Source organism: Hyperoodon ampullatus (genome assembly GCF_949752795.1).
Source record: "Hyperoodon ampullatus genome assembly, chromosome: 1".
Classification (NCBI taxonomy): Eukaryota; Metazoa; Chordata; class Mammalia; order Artiodactyla; family Ziphiidae; genus Hyperoodon; species Hyperoodon ampullatus.
This window is the reverse complement of record NC_136914.1, coordinates 230,268,050-230,282,134: the sequence shown is the minus strand read 5'-3', so window position 1 is coordinate 230,282,134 and position 14,085 is coordinate 230,268,050. Positions and strand designations below refer to the sequence as shown.

Here is a 14,085-nt window from a genome sequence, read left to right as displayed (position 1 = left end):
TTTTTCAGCATGGCCCTTTTGACCAATGCCTAGTGAGACTTCTTTGCAGTGTTGATTTGCATTGCCCGCTTGTTTGGTTGGCCAAAAAGGGCGAATGCGTTTTTTCCTGAATATATTCAGGTGCTCACCATGGCATGTAGCAGGTGTGGGTGAGTGTCACGTAGCGCACACCCAGCGCATAGAAGGTATGCAAGATGGAGAGGCTACTGTCCAGTGAGTGGCCGCCCTCCACACCAGTAAGGCAAGCCAACTTCCGGGTATTGTTGAGAGCTGGGGGCACGTAGATCAGATGATCATTTTCAGAGGCAGGGGTAGCTTACTGAAGTCCCTAACACCCACTACCACCAGTCTGTTTACCTTTTTTTTGGCCGTGCCACGCAGCATGAGGGCTCTTAGTTCCCCCACCGGGGATCAAACCCGACCCCCCTGCAGTGGAAGCGTGGAGTCTTAACCTCTAGACTACCAGGGAAGTCCCCCGTCTACCTTTAACTGAGGTCACAAGCTCCAGCTCAGAATAGGAGGCACACATGAGGCGGATGAGGTCAATTTGTTCCAGGGTGAGGCGCACAGTATCCCATTCGTGGGTCTGGCATGGGACGTAGGCTGACCAGAACTGAGGGAAGGCCAGGGCTTAGTTTGGGCTTTGGAACTCCTTGGGCTTCTCATAGCCTCCTCAGCTGGCACAGCACTTACTGTGCCCAGAAGTCACATGTAATGCGTTGCTTTTTCTGTGGTACTTGGAAGCCCGTCAGGTGGGCTCACTGTGACCCCTGTAGCCCCCAGCATCCATGGCATGGCACTTTCTAGGTCACTATGGTAACTTCGTTCCAATGTGACTAACCTGTGGTCTCTGTGGCCCCCAAACTGCCCCACATTCCCCAGCAGCCATGATGGCACCTTGTTTGTCCCTTTGGTACCTGGCCACCCACGAGACCATCTTTCAACCTGTCCAAGCTGGTCTAGCCATGGCTGAAATTGCGCAGATTAACATGCTGTAGCCCATTGTGGTAAAACTGCCTCAGGACCAGGGGCATGTTGTTGTGGCTGGAGGGAGGTCAAGGCAAATGGGTGGGCTCCTTAGGTCTTGGGATCGGGCAGGACACATTGCCTAGCCTGGGCCAGCCTGGGGGTCCCCCACCTCACACTGTCACACAGACTATACTAGGAGCAGCTGAGGCCTGGGCTGAGGGTTTCCCACCAGGGAGGGGATGACAGAGAAGGGGAAGGGCATCCATAGATGATGGAGAGGACATCCAGGGGTGGTGTGAGGGAGCCTCCCCACTAGCGCTACATGCTCCGGACCTCCTCCCCTGCCCAGGGCCAGGCTAGGCCCCCACCGGCCCCCAGCAGCCCGCACACACTGCAGCCACCCTTCCACAAGCGGGAAGTCCCGCATCAGGGCCCGCGTGCGCTCCCGCGGACTTGGGGTGCTGGAGGTGCCCAGCGTGGTCTGCACGAGGGTTACCGATCACAGCAGCAGACCCAGCAGGAGCAGCAGGCACAGCAGAGGCCGCTGGCTGCGTGCACGGGGACCTTCGAGGCCCCCGGGCCGCAAGCTGCGCAGGGCAAGGCAGGCGGGCAGAGGCGGGTCTGAGAGGGGCGGGCGATGGGGTTCTGCCCGTCGACACAGGCCACCCAGCGGCGCGGCCTCGCGAGGGGGGCGGGGTGAGGGAGGGGATACAGAGTCACAGGACCCTGCGACCCGTGTGCGGAGAGCCGCGATCCGGGAAGCTCGGCAGCCACAGGGCGGCACTGCCCTCCCGCCCCCTGCTCAGAGGCAGCTCCTGCGGGCTAAGCTGGCCTCTGCTGAGAGCCCACTCGCCTCCCATCGCGGGTTCCCTCCGCCCCCGCCCCTCTTCCCACACCCACTGCTCCGAGTGGGTGCCCTATGTTGCTCTCCCCCGCCTCTAACCTTCCTGTCCAAGCTGGGGTGCTTCTCTCAGAGGGCCACCTGCAGCCCGTGGCCTCCCGGGAGCACACCTCGTCCCCATCTGCCTGCAGCCGGCCCCGCCCACCCCGAGGGCTGCGTGCGAGGGTCTCTGTGGCCACAAGTGCTCTGGGCTCCCGGTTTCCCGGTACTGGGCCATGGGGGCTGGTGTGGGGGAAGAGATAGTTTCTGGAAATGGGGGGGTAACCTTGTGAGCTCTGGATTCAGGAGGGGGCCTTCTGCCCCCAACCTTCTCTCTCCTCCTACTTGACTCCCCAACCTGCATGACCATTCTCTGGGGACTTGAACCAGCACCTGGGAACTATCAGGAACCTCCCCCACTTCTGTCAGCCAGCCTCAGGAGAGCGCCCTCAGGAGTTGCTACACCTCCCCAGGGCCTGAATAGAGGGACTTTTGGGATGTGAACTGAACAACCTTCTGGGGAGAGTCAACGACCCTTTTACTCAACAGAGCAGGAACTCAGTCATTAGGCTATTTGTGTGGAAGGAAATGAAGTCGCTTCCATGGCAGAAGAGCCCCCGCCGCAGCAACCTTCGTCCCAGAGCTGCTGGCTGACCTTCTGGCCAGGATCCCTCCTACCTCAGCGTGGAAGGCCCGGCCTCGTGAAGTGTAGGTTCTGAAGAAAGACCTGGCACCTGGGTTCTGCTGCTACACTTGCCTTATCTCATGGCCCTTGTGGCTCTAGCTTTCCCAGAAACCTCAAGGGCTAAGTGCCTGTGCTTGCTCAGAGGCCGCACGCCATTCCCCATTTCCAGCCTCAGGCCCTCCCGCTAGCTGCCTCCTCTAGGGACCCCCTCCCCCCAACACACACACACACACACGCACACTGGGGATATGCCTTCTCACAGCAGCTCAACCACTGAGATGATTTAGGGACTGTGCCCAAACTCCTGCATCCCCAGCCTCTCAAGTTTTTGCTCTGATCCCTGGCACCCCCTGGAGCTGTTCCACCTTTGGAATCTTTCCCAGGTGGCAGGAGTGCCTAGCACAGGGGTAGTGACCTAAGTCTGAGCACTGGCGACCCTAGAAATCTGTTACAGAAAAGCATTTTATTGAGCAGTAAGGGACCCCACTGGGGACGGAAAGGGCTGGCAATAAAGGAGCATGTGAACCTCGGGACAGGGTGCGTGCTGCTTGACTCTCCATCCTGTTCTTGCTTCAGGGAGCAGGGCTTCCTGGGCCTCTCTATCCTGCCTCCTGAGACCCCAGGCAGGAGGCTCTTTGGGAAGCCACAGATTGCTGCTTTCAGTTTCAAAAAGCCCAGCTCCCCCCTGGTTTGTGGTGGTGGCCGCTGACGATGGCTCAGGGCAGGAGCCCATGTGGTAGACTGCTAAGGCTTCTCTGCACCCTGTCTCTGCTCCTGCATCCTCCTCGGCTCGCAGAGTGCAGACTTCACTTTCTCCAGCTCACAAAGGGGCCCGTGAGGATTGAGCAGAGGAATGCGAGGTTTTCTTCCAGGCCAGCTTCCGCCCTGGGATGTTCAGGGCAGACTCTCATTTCAAACCTCACGTTCTGAGGCTCCTGGCTTATGGCCATTGAGTGTGCAGGGAGGCTCCTGGCTGAGGAAGGCTCGGACAGAACGACGCAGGTTCTAATCTGTGGTAGTGGGCAGTGGGGGGTGGGCGGGAGGGGTCACTGCAGGAAGAGGCATTCGCTGTCTCAGGCAGTTAAACCATTGCCCTGTCTTCAGAATGGTTCAGCCAGCAAGATTCTGTGGAGTCTGCCTCCTGGCACCATGCTACAATCGCCGGATTTTGGGTCTGGAGCAACCGAGATCTTCGTCCGACTCTTCCGGAGCGTGCTTTCTCTCGGGAGCACATCTGGGGACTGGCTTCTCGGCTTCCGCCTTTGCTGGCGTGGCCAAAGGAGCATCCCCGTAGGCCCGGTAGCCACCAACCAGGCAGTATGTCTCCCCATGCCGGCCCAACTGCGTTTCTCCACACCCTCGGTTGAGGACATGGTAGTGACCAGGTTTAGGAGGAGAAATGGGAGCCACAGCTGCTGCAAAGAAAATCAGAACTGATCAGTCACTTCTGCTGTACACAGTCTCCTGCCAGAATTTCCCTCTCATGTCTCTCCCAGTTTCTGGCTGAAGACCTTTAATCTACTTGACATCCAAAACACAGACTTGGCCCATCACCTCTGTGAGTCCCTAGAGAAGGGACACTGGCTGCAAAAGCAATTCCTAGAGCCTACGGCTGCATCAGGTGAGGTAGTCTCTTCACCGTTGCCAGGGAAAACAGTAGAACCCGAAAGAAATTTCAATCATGATCCTCTCCATCTCTCCCTTCCACAACAGAGAAAACATTTCTTGCAGTGTGTCACTTCTGAGGCTTTAATGGAAACGTCTTTCAAGTTTTGGAAAAAGATAATCTAATATAAATTGGTTAAGGACCCCTCCCACTTTGGCAACCCCTCTTGGGCCTCATTTATAATGCCTGTTACAACCACACTGAACTCTAGCCCTCTGATACTTTTATCTAGATTAGAACAAGGCCAAATACTGAGGCAGAGTGATCAGGAGACTCAGAACCGGGTTCTGGGTACCAAGTGTAGGCTCACATCCACCCAGCCTCCTGGGACACCATCTGCTCAGCCCTCCAGTCTCACTAGCACTTCATCACCCCCCTTGGTTCTTCCGGTATTCCCATGAATATGGCACCACCCTCTCCCCTAGTACTCAGCAGCTCAGTATGGGATGTGTCTGAGGGGACCGATATAGATGTGTACCTGACAGCACAGAGGTGCCTGGGTTTGAAGGTGCGGTTCAAGAGTGGCCCTCTTCCTCAAACTGCTCGGTTTACCATCTGCCAACGAAAATGCACTTGTCTTTTGCTAAGAGGCCAATCAGGAAAGGGTCTGAATGGAAGCATCCTGTAGCCCAAAGCGGAAGGCAACATTTATAAAGATCAGAAGCTTCCTGCACACTAGTTCAGGGATGACCTTTCACTTGTCCTCAGCAGTGAGCACTGTGGGACCCTGAAGGTGTCCCAGGTCACTGGTATTACTTACAGCTGGGAAAGTGCTGAGGTTTACGTAGTGGGCAAGCCCCACAGGAACACGTGGAAGCCAGGTGAGGTTGTGTGTACACCATGCCTCTTCTACAGATGCCCGGTCTCGGTGTACCTGCTGCACTGCCCAGCCAGGGAACAGAGCACAGGTTTGAGTAAATATAGATGATCCGGGAAGACATTCTCTCTCAGACAACCAAAGAGATTGGTATCTGGTGGAGAACTGGTAGGGAAGTTTCTCTGAGGGCAGCACGTTTCCATAGTTACACTGCCATGGAAACTGTGAGAAGGCCTGTGAGGTCATCACTACCCAGTGAGGTCATAATAAGGAACCTGTGACTTGCGGGTCAGGCTTCAGGAGGAGGGGAAGTTTTGTGGAGGAGAGCAGGGTGGAGGCAGAGGTACTCTGCCTGGTCCCTCACACCTGGGCCTCCCCACCCATGCCCTAGTCTAGTAGACACCCCACATGGGGCGTGCAGGTGGGCTGGTACAGCCCCAGGGGCCCCAGGAGGGCAAGAGAGACCCACATTCTGAAATTGGCTTGAGAGGCAAGATTAACGTTAAGAGACAGCTAGGTTGTATGGCACTGACCCTAAGAGGCAGAGAATTGTGTGGACTGGGGAATCAGGGAAGGCTGCTTGGCAGTGGGCCTGAAGGACAAGTGAGATTTGGACCCATGGGGAAGAGAGGGAAGACATTCCAGTTTGGAAGAATAAAAGGAAAGACACACTCTTCTCGACCTTGTCCTGCCCCAAATATAAATTCATAGAACCCTCACATTTTTACACCTGAGGGCTTAGAAAAACCAAGATGTTAAGGAGCCTACCCAGTGTTACACAGCTAGTGGAGAGGGGTTCTGCTCCATGGTTACGTTCATGTCGGGGCTCCGGATTTACAGCTGATAGGAATGTGAGGACAAGCTCATGCCGTTTCAAACATTTCCAAGTGATACTGAGAGAGATGTTAAAGGTGCAAAATGAGGGTGCTGAATGACCTCACAAAGTGGGGATGGTGGGCCCATTTTAATATGAAATTCAAAACAAATTCATGACAAAAGGACGTAATACAAAATGACAACGTAATCATTACACTCCCCTCTCCCCTAGAAGTAAAAGTCATTACAATCCTCTCTCTCTCCACCATGAAAGGATGAGATAAAGGCTCAGCAGCAGCCCCCGTGAAAATCACGGTCAACACTGTGAAGAGGGGTTACTAAGACAACTTGGTCCGACTCAGAGAAGGAAAGAGGCAACTCTGCCCTTAGCCTGATCAGGCCCACAGGAAGGAACCACATTTGGGGCAGCTTTTGATAGTGTGGCAATGAGAGAGAACCTTCTTTAGGAGGGGACTCCCTGTTGCCGACCTTGAAAAAGCAAAGATGGGAACTTCGTTTACTGGGGCTGTTGCAGAGGGGATGTGCCCAGGAGGTAGAGACTGCTTGGACTACCCTTTTAGAGGTTGGGCCACCCTGGTTGAGAACCACAGCACCTTCTATCCCTAAACTGCTTGAATCAGTGGGTGCCCGTTAGGACAGACGAAGTCAGGCCTCATTGGAGCAGACTGCCTTTTGGAGTGGTAGAAGGTAAATGTGAAGGGGAATGCTTGCTCTGGCGGAGGTTTGTCACGGCAGGTGGGCCAGCATGAGACCATTCAGAATCTCCAAGGCTCCGGAGATTACTTGGCTGGGAGCATCCCTCTGATGTGGTGTGGGGACTCCTACCTTAACAGGACCTGGCTTGGCATCTGGGGGAGGCAGAATAAACGGTTTATTAACTTAAGAGAGTGAGAGAATCACCTGGGGGGTTCCACAAAACCACTTAAAAAGCCTTGTACCTGGATTCTTGAGCCAGCCCTCAGAAAACTTATCTAGATCTGGAGTAGGGCTCAGGAAGCTGCACTTTTAATAAGCTTCCTGGGCAGTCCCACCACAGTGGTCCATGGATAGAGAGACCAAATTATTGTGTATTCTCGGTTGCTTTTGGGAGTCAAAGTGGGCAATATTAAAAACTGCAGCAGGCATATGTATAAACAGGGAATATTCAAGGCAAGCAGAGGTGTATAGTTATTCTATGCATGAATCAGATTTGAGAAAAGCTAGCCTGGTGGTTAAAGAACACAACCCTGAGGACAGACAAACCAGATTCTTTCCTACTGACTTGTGTGATTTTGACCAAGTTCTTTTATCCTTCTGACTGTTTCTTCATATGGAAAAGAGCTATGACTGTACATTTAGCACAATATTCTCTTTCGGCAAAGGTTGCTCTGGGTCCATCTGTGTTCTCTGCAACTTAACCCTTTCCAGTGCGCAAGCATTTTTAAGTTGTTTGGTGAAGTATTACATTTGACTTTCAACAGTTCATTACTTTGGGCAAAGCTTATATAATGCTGCAGAGACTAGAACCTATGCAGAGATAGTGAGAGGATGTTATAAGCTTATTCTGCTGGTTTATAAAAAAGTTTAACCTTTTCTTCTCTTCCTCCACCTGCCACCAAGAGATGAGAAAGAAGGCAGAGCCTGGAAATGCACACCAAGCAATATTTCTGTGTCAGTTTGCCTTTTATTCCTCTGCCAGTACTTCCCAGAGAGATTTCACCAAAAGTGCCTAAGCTTGCCATGGCCATTGTTGTGAAGAAAATTTCTCTTTATTGCTAGTCACATCCCCTTTTCCTTCTCCTGGAGGCTTAATGGATGTTTGGGGGCAGGAAACAAAATTTAAACTAAAACATCAATTGAAAGAGCCTTCGTCCTAAGTGTGGTAGTTTGGAGTGTGAATCTTCTCAGGGTCTACTGAATTCTGCCCCAGTGGAAACTGTTATTAAGGGGCACCCATAGAAACATCGCTTATTGTTAGAAACCATGACATAATACAGAGCCAAGATCGACATTATTCTTCATGTGAAAGACTACAGAGAACCAAGCTCAGTAGTTCACCCTCAAGTGTTGGCCAGCAACTTACCTTTTGAAGCCAGACAGCAGCCCGGGTCTTCAGAAGGTGACTAGGCAGCCCAGAGCACCCTACTGACAAGTGTGCTCACCCATCCAGCACAGAGGGAAAGGTCCCTGTTATGGCATCATATATAAGCCTGCTGCAATAAGGTTTGCTGGTGAAAAGGCTCTCTCACTGAGGACCCCAGTCCTGGAAGGCTTCTCCTCTGACGAGCTGCCAGTTCAATCTTCTGAGCCAGGCTCATGTCCCAGGGATGGGTCACAAAGCTGATGACAGTGCCTGGCACCTTGATCCCCACCCGGCCCACCCTCCCTGCTCTGTGGATGTAGTCTTGCAGGGTGAGAGGGAAATCATTATTGATGACTAGCTCCACCTGGGTGCTGTCCAGGCCCTGAGAGACGATGTCTGTGCACAGAAGAATGTCTCGGGAGCCCTTCTGGAAGGACTGGAAGATGCCTGCTCTCATTGAGGCTGGCATTTGTCCCTGCAGTCTTAAGTGTTGGATTTTGTGGTCATCCAGAATATATACCCCAGCCAGTTCACAGTGCTGTAGCAATTACAGAACGCCAGAACAGTTCCTGCGGCACCAGTCCTAAATGCTCTGTCATGCTGCCTAAGGATCTGTACCAACCCAGTCACCTTCTCTGTTCCCTTCGGCCTCATGAATGTCTGTCTGACATGAGGCATGATGCAGTGGAGCTTGGCACTGGTAACGGGGGTTAGAGAGTCTAAGCTGGCAACTTTACTCAGCAGCTGGCCTACACCTTTGGGAAATGTGGCACCCACCAGCACTAACTGAGCTTTGGGATTGAAGGGGTCTTTTAAGTCAGCTGGGCCTTCTGCTATATGGCTCCCCTCCAAGATGTAATCCACCAGTTCCAGGAAGATTTCATCCAACAGCGTGTCTGCATCATCCAACACCAAGAAGGAGAGCTGCTCCAGGCTGATCAGTTGAGTTTTCAGGGCCTTCCACAGAGCCCCCGGAGTGGCCACCAGAATAACTGCTGGAGGTTGTTTGGACAGTTGCAGCCTGATCCTCCTCATGCCATGGCCTCCCCCTAACTCCCGCACCTGGAGGTCCAAGGAGCTGCCCAAGGCCTGGGCCAAGGCACGCACCAGTTCGGCTAATTCTCGAGAAGGCACAAGAACCAGGCCTCGAGGAGCAGGGATACGACAGGGGTCCAGGCTTGGCTGGCCCAACAGCCGTTGAAGGAGAGGTAGCATGTAGCTGAGAGTTTTGCCACTGCCGGTTTCTGCGGCGCAGAGAATGTGGCGGACGCGAAGAAGTGGGGGAATGGTACTCGACTGCACGTTTCTGGGCCGAACAACTTCGGGAGCAGCCTCTTGTAGTGCGCTCAGAACGGGGAGCTCCAGACACACTTCAGTGCAGCTGCACTTGGGCGAAAGGTTCCGCAGCGCTGGAGCCTCATGTTGCGCGCACTCGATGGAGAAATGGTCCGCGTGGGTGCGCCGATTCCTCCAGGCGCGCGAAGAGAGTGGCGCGGGTTCCAAGAGCCCAGCGTGAGGTGAGCCGGCTGGTTCAACTCGGGTCGCCGCGCTGACATCAGCGGCAGCCCAGGACGGGACAGCATCTGCCACGGGGGGGCTCCGCTGGCCGCTCTGCCGCTCTTCCTGCCGCCGCTGTAGAGCCCGCGGGATGCGCACCACGGGCAGGGGCTCGATGGGACCGCAGACCGTCAGGTCCCGGCGAGGCGCCAGAAGCAACCGAGCCGCGAGCGACAACAGCCGCAGCCGCCGTGCGAGAGCCATACACCCCTTGTTGCGGGAGAGGCGCACGACAGTGACGTCACAGGCGCGCCAAGGCCTCGCGGACGGTGGCCGGCGCGGCTCAGTAAGGCCCGCGGAGTCGGCGAACTGTGTGGAAGGAGCGGGATGTGTAGAGCTCAGCAGCGGCGAGGTCTGTAGGTCCGAACCGGGGATGGTGACTCCAGACCCCGGCCAACCTTGGGGAAGGGTGCGCGACGGAGGCAGGGCCGGGGTCCGGCGATACGCGGCGATGGGGCCCTGGCATTACGAACCAGGAGGACGGAGGGCTTCTGGCGATCCGATGTCCGATCCCTGCCGTGCTCTTTTGTCGCCCTCACAGCTCCTGTCATGGCTTGGCCAGTTCGGGTCTCCCCCTGTGACTTATGATGAGGGTGCGGCGATGTTTTCCCAGATGTGGTCCCCGTGTAAGGTCTTTGAATAGATGAATTTATTGAGAGTCTGGGTGAATGGTCAGGCCTGGGGGCCGAGACCAGGAGTCCGGAGTCGTAGGTCGAGGCTCACCCTTCCCTTAGAGCTCCCCAGAGAGCTGAGGGCCCCGAGGGCAAGCTGATGGCTTTCAGCGTATCTTCTCTTCAGTCAAGAGAACTCATCTCTTGGTACTTTTCCCCTTTCTTTTCAGCTGAGGTTCATTCTCCCCTCCCTTGTCACCCTTTCCAAATTCTAATCCTGAACCCACTGCTTTCTTGGGTAGTTCACCTCCACCGGCTTTCCGGTCACATACCTCAATTCCGTAAATAGCAGCGAGGAGGGTCCTGCTACAGGTTTGTGGCCTGTCTCACAAAGCCACGGTCAGGCAGGATAGTTTACTTGAATTCAGTGTTCAGGTTGCCAGAAAGCCTTACGCTACTGGTACTTATTGAACGGAACCCGAAAATGGGTGTCTGATCATTTCTGTAATTTCCAGGGCCTGGGGTAGGAGATAAGGTAAACGTGGATTAACCACCTGGGAGGTTCTTAACATCTGGAGAAAGAGTTTTACTTTCATCAGATACCGTTATAGAGATAAATACTATTAAATTTCAAATAGCATTTTAATACCCGATAAACTTTCTGGAGAGTTACCTGTTAAGCCAGCGGAGGAGAGAGTTTTGAGTCCTCATGGGTGAACAGAGTCATTGGATGGAGCAGTGGCTCCTGAGTGAGGGTGATTTTGCCCTCACCCTTCCTGCAGGACGTTTGACAATGGCTGGAGACAATTTTCTTTGTCACATCCAGGGTGTGGGGTTGGTGGTGCTGCAGGCATCTAGTGGGTAGAGGTCAGGATGCTACTACATACCGTACAAGGCATAGGACAGCCCTCCCCACCACCCCAAAAGAATTATCTGGCCCCAAATGTCAATAGTGTGCTATGGAGAAACCGTGGATAGAGGCTGAGGACTGAAGAGAGGCTGAGGTTGTCCCATGTACTCTCACCTCAGGTAGTCAGTCACATTTGCCAGACCCTCGTGTGGCCCTGCCCCTTTCCCAGAATCTGTAGCAGGCACACTGATGCCATTGCTTGTCATGGCCTTGGGATGAGAAAACCTCGGGGGCTCCTCAAAGTCATAAACACAGGAAGGAGTGATTTAGGAGGGTGACGTGGGAGAAGAGAGCTTCAGGAAGAACAAAATTGTCCTCATGTGTTTGGGAAATGGGCCAGATGGAAAAGATGGAAAAGAGATGAGGTGTGCCATGGGGTGTACCATTGCAGAAGGCAGACTGGGACTGATGGGTGACAGGGAGTCAGATTCTGAATTTGATATAGACTGCTGTAGCAACTAGAAGCGCCTAGACCTGTCTAGACAGTGCTGGGTTTTCTGTCACTGCAAAGTTCATGTATAGGCTGATGACCAGTGACTGGTGATATGAAAGAGGGGATTTCATATAAAGGATGCTCGTAAGATATTGTGATTCTCCACTACTTTTATGATTCTTTCCCAGAACTCGGAGCTCCTCGTTCGTTAGCTGAAGAGCTCCTTGGATGTCTGCTCTGACAAGTTTCATCCATTTACATGTGCCACTCAAAGAATCGCTTTGCACAAAGCCAGAAGGGATACACTGAAAGAATGATCAGAAAAGAATAATACATAGGTAAGCATTTACATTGACTTTCTCCACATATTTGAGACAGGGTAGCTGTTTAGTGGCTGTTTTCTCGTGCTCGAGCCCTTACAAAGTGAATCTCCTCAGAATGTCATAGAGATTGGAGCCTATCTAAGCCTGTGTGTCTCTGCCCGTGGCCCCTAGTTTCTTCGTGTCATTGCTTTAGATACTGCGTAAGGCCCTTCTCTTTTCCTCCGATCACAGCAGACACTGAGTAACCTCTAGTTCTGACTGAGATGCATATTTCACATTATAGTACTTTGAAATGAGAGAGGTTTACCTATTGTGGAAACAAATGTAGGCTCCTGGGAATGTTAGTGTCACGTGGTAATGTTTTTCCCAGGGCTGCCGTGGTAACTGACGTTGCCTGGTTACTCCCTACATTTTCCATTCGACGCAGCAGGCCCACCGCTAGGCCTCTCACCTGAGAAGTCCAGAATCGGGAAGACACAGGCTGTATCAGTTGCACTGCAGCCTTATTCACAATAGCAAGATGGTGAAGCAACCAAAATGTCCATCAACAGGTGAATGGATAAAGAAGAAGAGGTCCATTTACACAATGGAATATTCACCGTGGAGAACAATGAATTACTGCTCTTTGAGGCACCACAGATGAGCCTAGAGATAATCATGGAACATGAGGTAAGTTGGAAATCAAAAGGCCTATATCCTATGATATTACTTATAGGTGTTATCTAATAACTGACCCACAGGAAAATATTTCCACAGAGAAAGATACTCACAGATGTAGGAAAAAACTATACTTATCTAAAAGGAAAGGTGGGAGGAATGGATAAATGAAGATCAGTGTTATGTATACCAATACATATTATATACATGTGTCACAAAGAGCGACCATATAGCAAGGGAGGTCTACGGAACACTGTGTAATATTTTGCATGGGAAGAGGATCTGTATATGAATAGACATATATAATGTACAAATGATCCAGATTGTGTACAGCTAGGACAAACAATATTCTAATAATTACCCCGATTACAAAAATTAAGACAACCAACAAGAAATAATGAGACATAAACGTATGGGGGTTTCTCCTGGCACATTCCATTCTAATTTACAATCTAGGAACACGACTTCCAGAAAGGCTCTCCTGCCCTACTACCCAGATTGGGGAATGGAGAAATGCTGCCTCCTTGTGACCGTTTCACACAACAGCAGCTTTAAACCCACTGCTAATGGTCACTAACTATTCACCAATCTTGCAGTTCTGTAATGGCACCTGTCCACCAAAATAATCCTGGGGTCGAAAACCGAATAAGAAATTCAAAAGAGGGCAACCTTCCAAGAAGACAATTTCAAGAGGTATATTGTATGCACACTTTGTTCTCCTTTTTTTTAAACAGAAACAAAAACGGCTTGGAAAAATGATGAATTTTAGGTATTTGTAAAGACACGCAAACCCAAATTACAAAAACCTATCAGCTCACAGCAGTCAGAATGGCCATTAGCAAAAATGCTGCAAGCAATAAATGCTGAAGCGATTGTGGAGAAGTGCGTACCCTCCATTCTAAGGGGGACGTGGTAAGAGCCACTAATGAAAACACAATGGAGGTGCTTTGAAAAGGGAAACATTGCGCTACCAGGCAATCAATCATACCCACTGCTGGACCTGTCACCTGAGAAAATGAGAATCAAAACCTCACAGACTGGCAATTCTGCAGTCTGCACTCCAGCAATACTTACCATAGCCAACACTTGGAAGCAACGAAAATGTCCATCAACAGAGGAGTGCACCAAGAAGCAGTGGTCCATGTACACAATGGAATATTACTCCAATAAAAAGTATAAATTAAATTTAAAAACAAACATAAGTAAGGAGACGTAAGCATTTGGGGGTTTATCCGGGCACATTCCTCTCTAATTTATAACCGAGGAACACCACTGACAGGAAGGTCTGTTTCCCTAGTACCAGCGTGGGGAACGTAGAAAGGCTGCCACCCTCTGGCCGTTACCTGCAAAAGCAGCTTTAAAGCCTGTGCTAATGGTCACTTCAGGTGAACAAGTACTGCAGGGCTGTAAATGAGACCTGCCCACAAAATGCCTTGAGGGAGGTAATGGCCAAAAAATTTCAAAATGTGACTCTAAGAAAACACTTTGAAGAGCTAAGCTGTAATCACAGTTTGAAAAATAAGAAGGACATGCCTTAAAGCTTAACGTCAAGGGATTATGAGACATACGGAAATTCAACCACAAAGAGGTATCAGTTCACACCCCTCAGAATAACCTTCAGCACGAAACCCATAATCAATAAATGCTGGGGCTTCCCTGGTGGCGCAGTGGTTGAGAG

The 14,085-nt window shown here is 51.8% G+C and overlaps 1 long non-coding RNA gene and 1 pseudogene across 2 annotated transcripts; both read right to left on the bottom strand.

Annotated features, from left to right (window-relative positions):
- Window positions 1-2,978: 2,978 nt before the first annotated feature.
- Window positions 2,979-7,952, bottom strand: LOC307054998. Its single transcript, XR_013810963.1, has 2 exons — window positions 7,917-7,952; window positions 2,979-3,949 (listed from the first exon to the last, which is right to left on the bottom strand). It is a non-coding gene; the product is annotated as an uncharacterized lncRNA (long non-coding RNA).
- A 79-nt stretch (window positions 7,953-8,031) lies between these two features.
- Window positions 8,032-9,677, bottom strand: LOC307058700 (putative ATP-dependent RNA helicase DDX28; annotated as a pseudogene). Its single transcript has one exon. The product of its transcript is annotated as a putative ATP-dependent RNA helicase DDX28 (transcript).
- Between the last annotated feature and the right edge of the window lie 4,408 nt (window positions 9,678-14,085).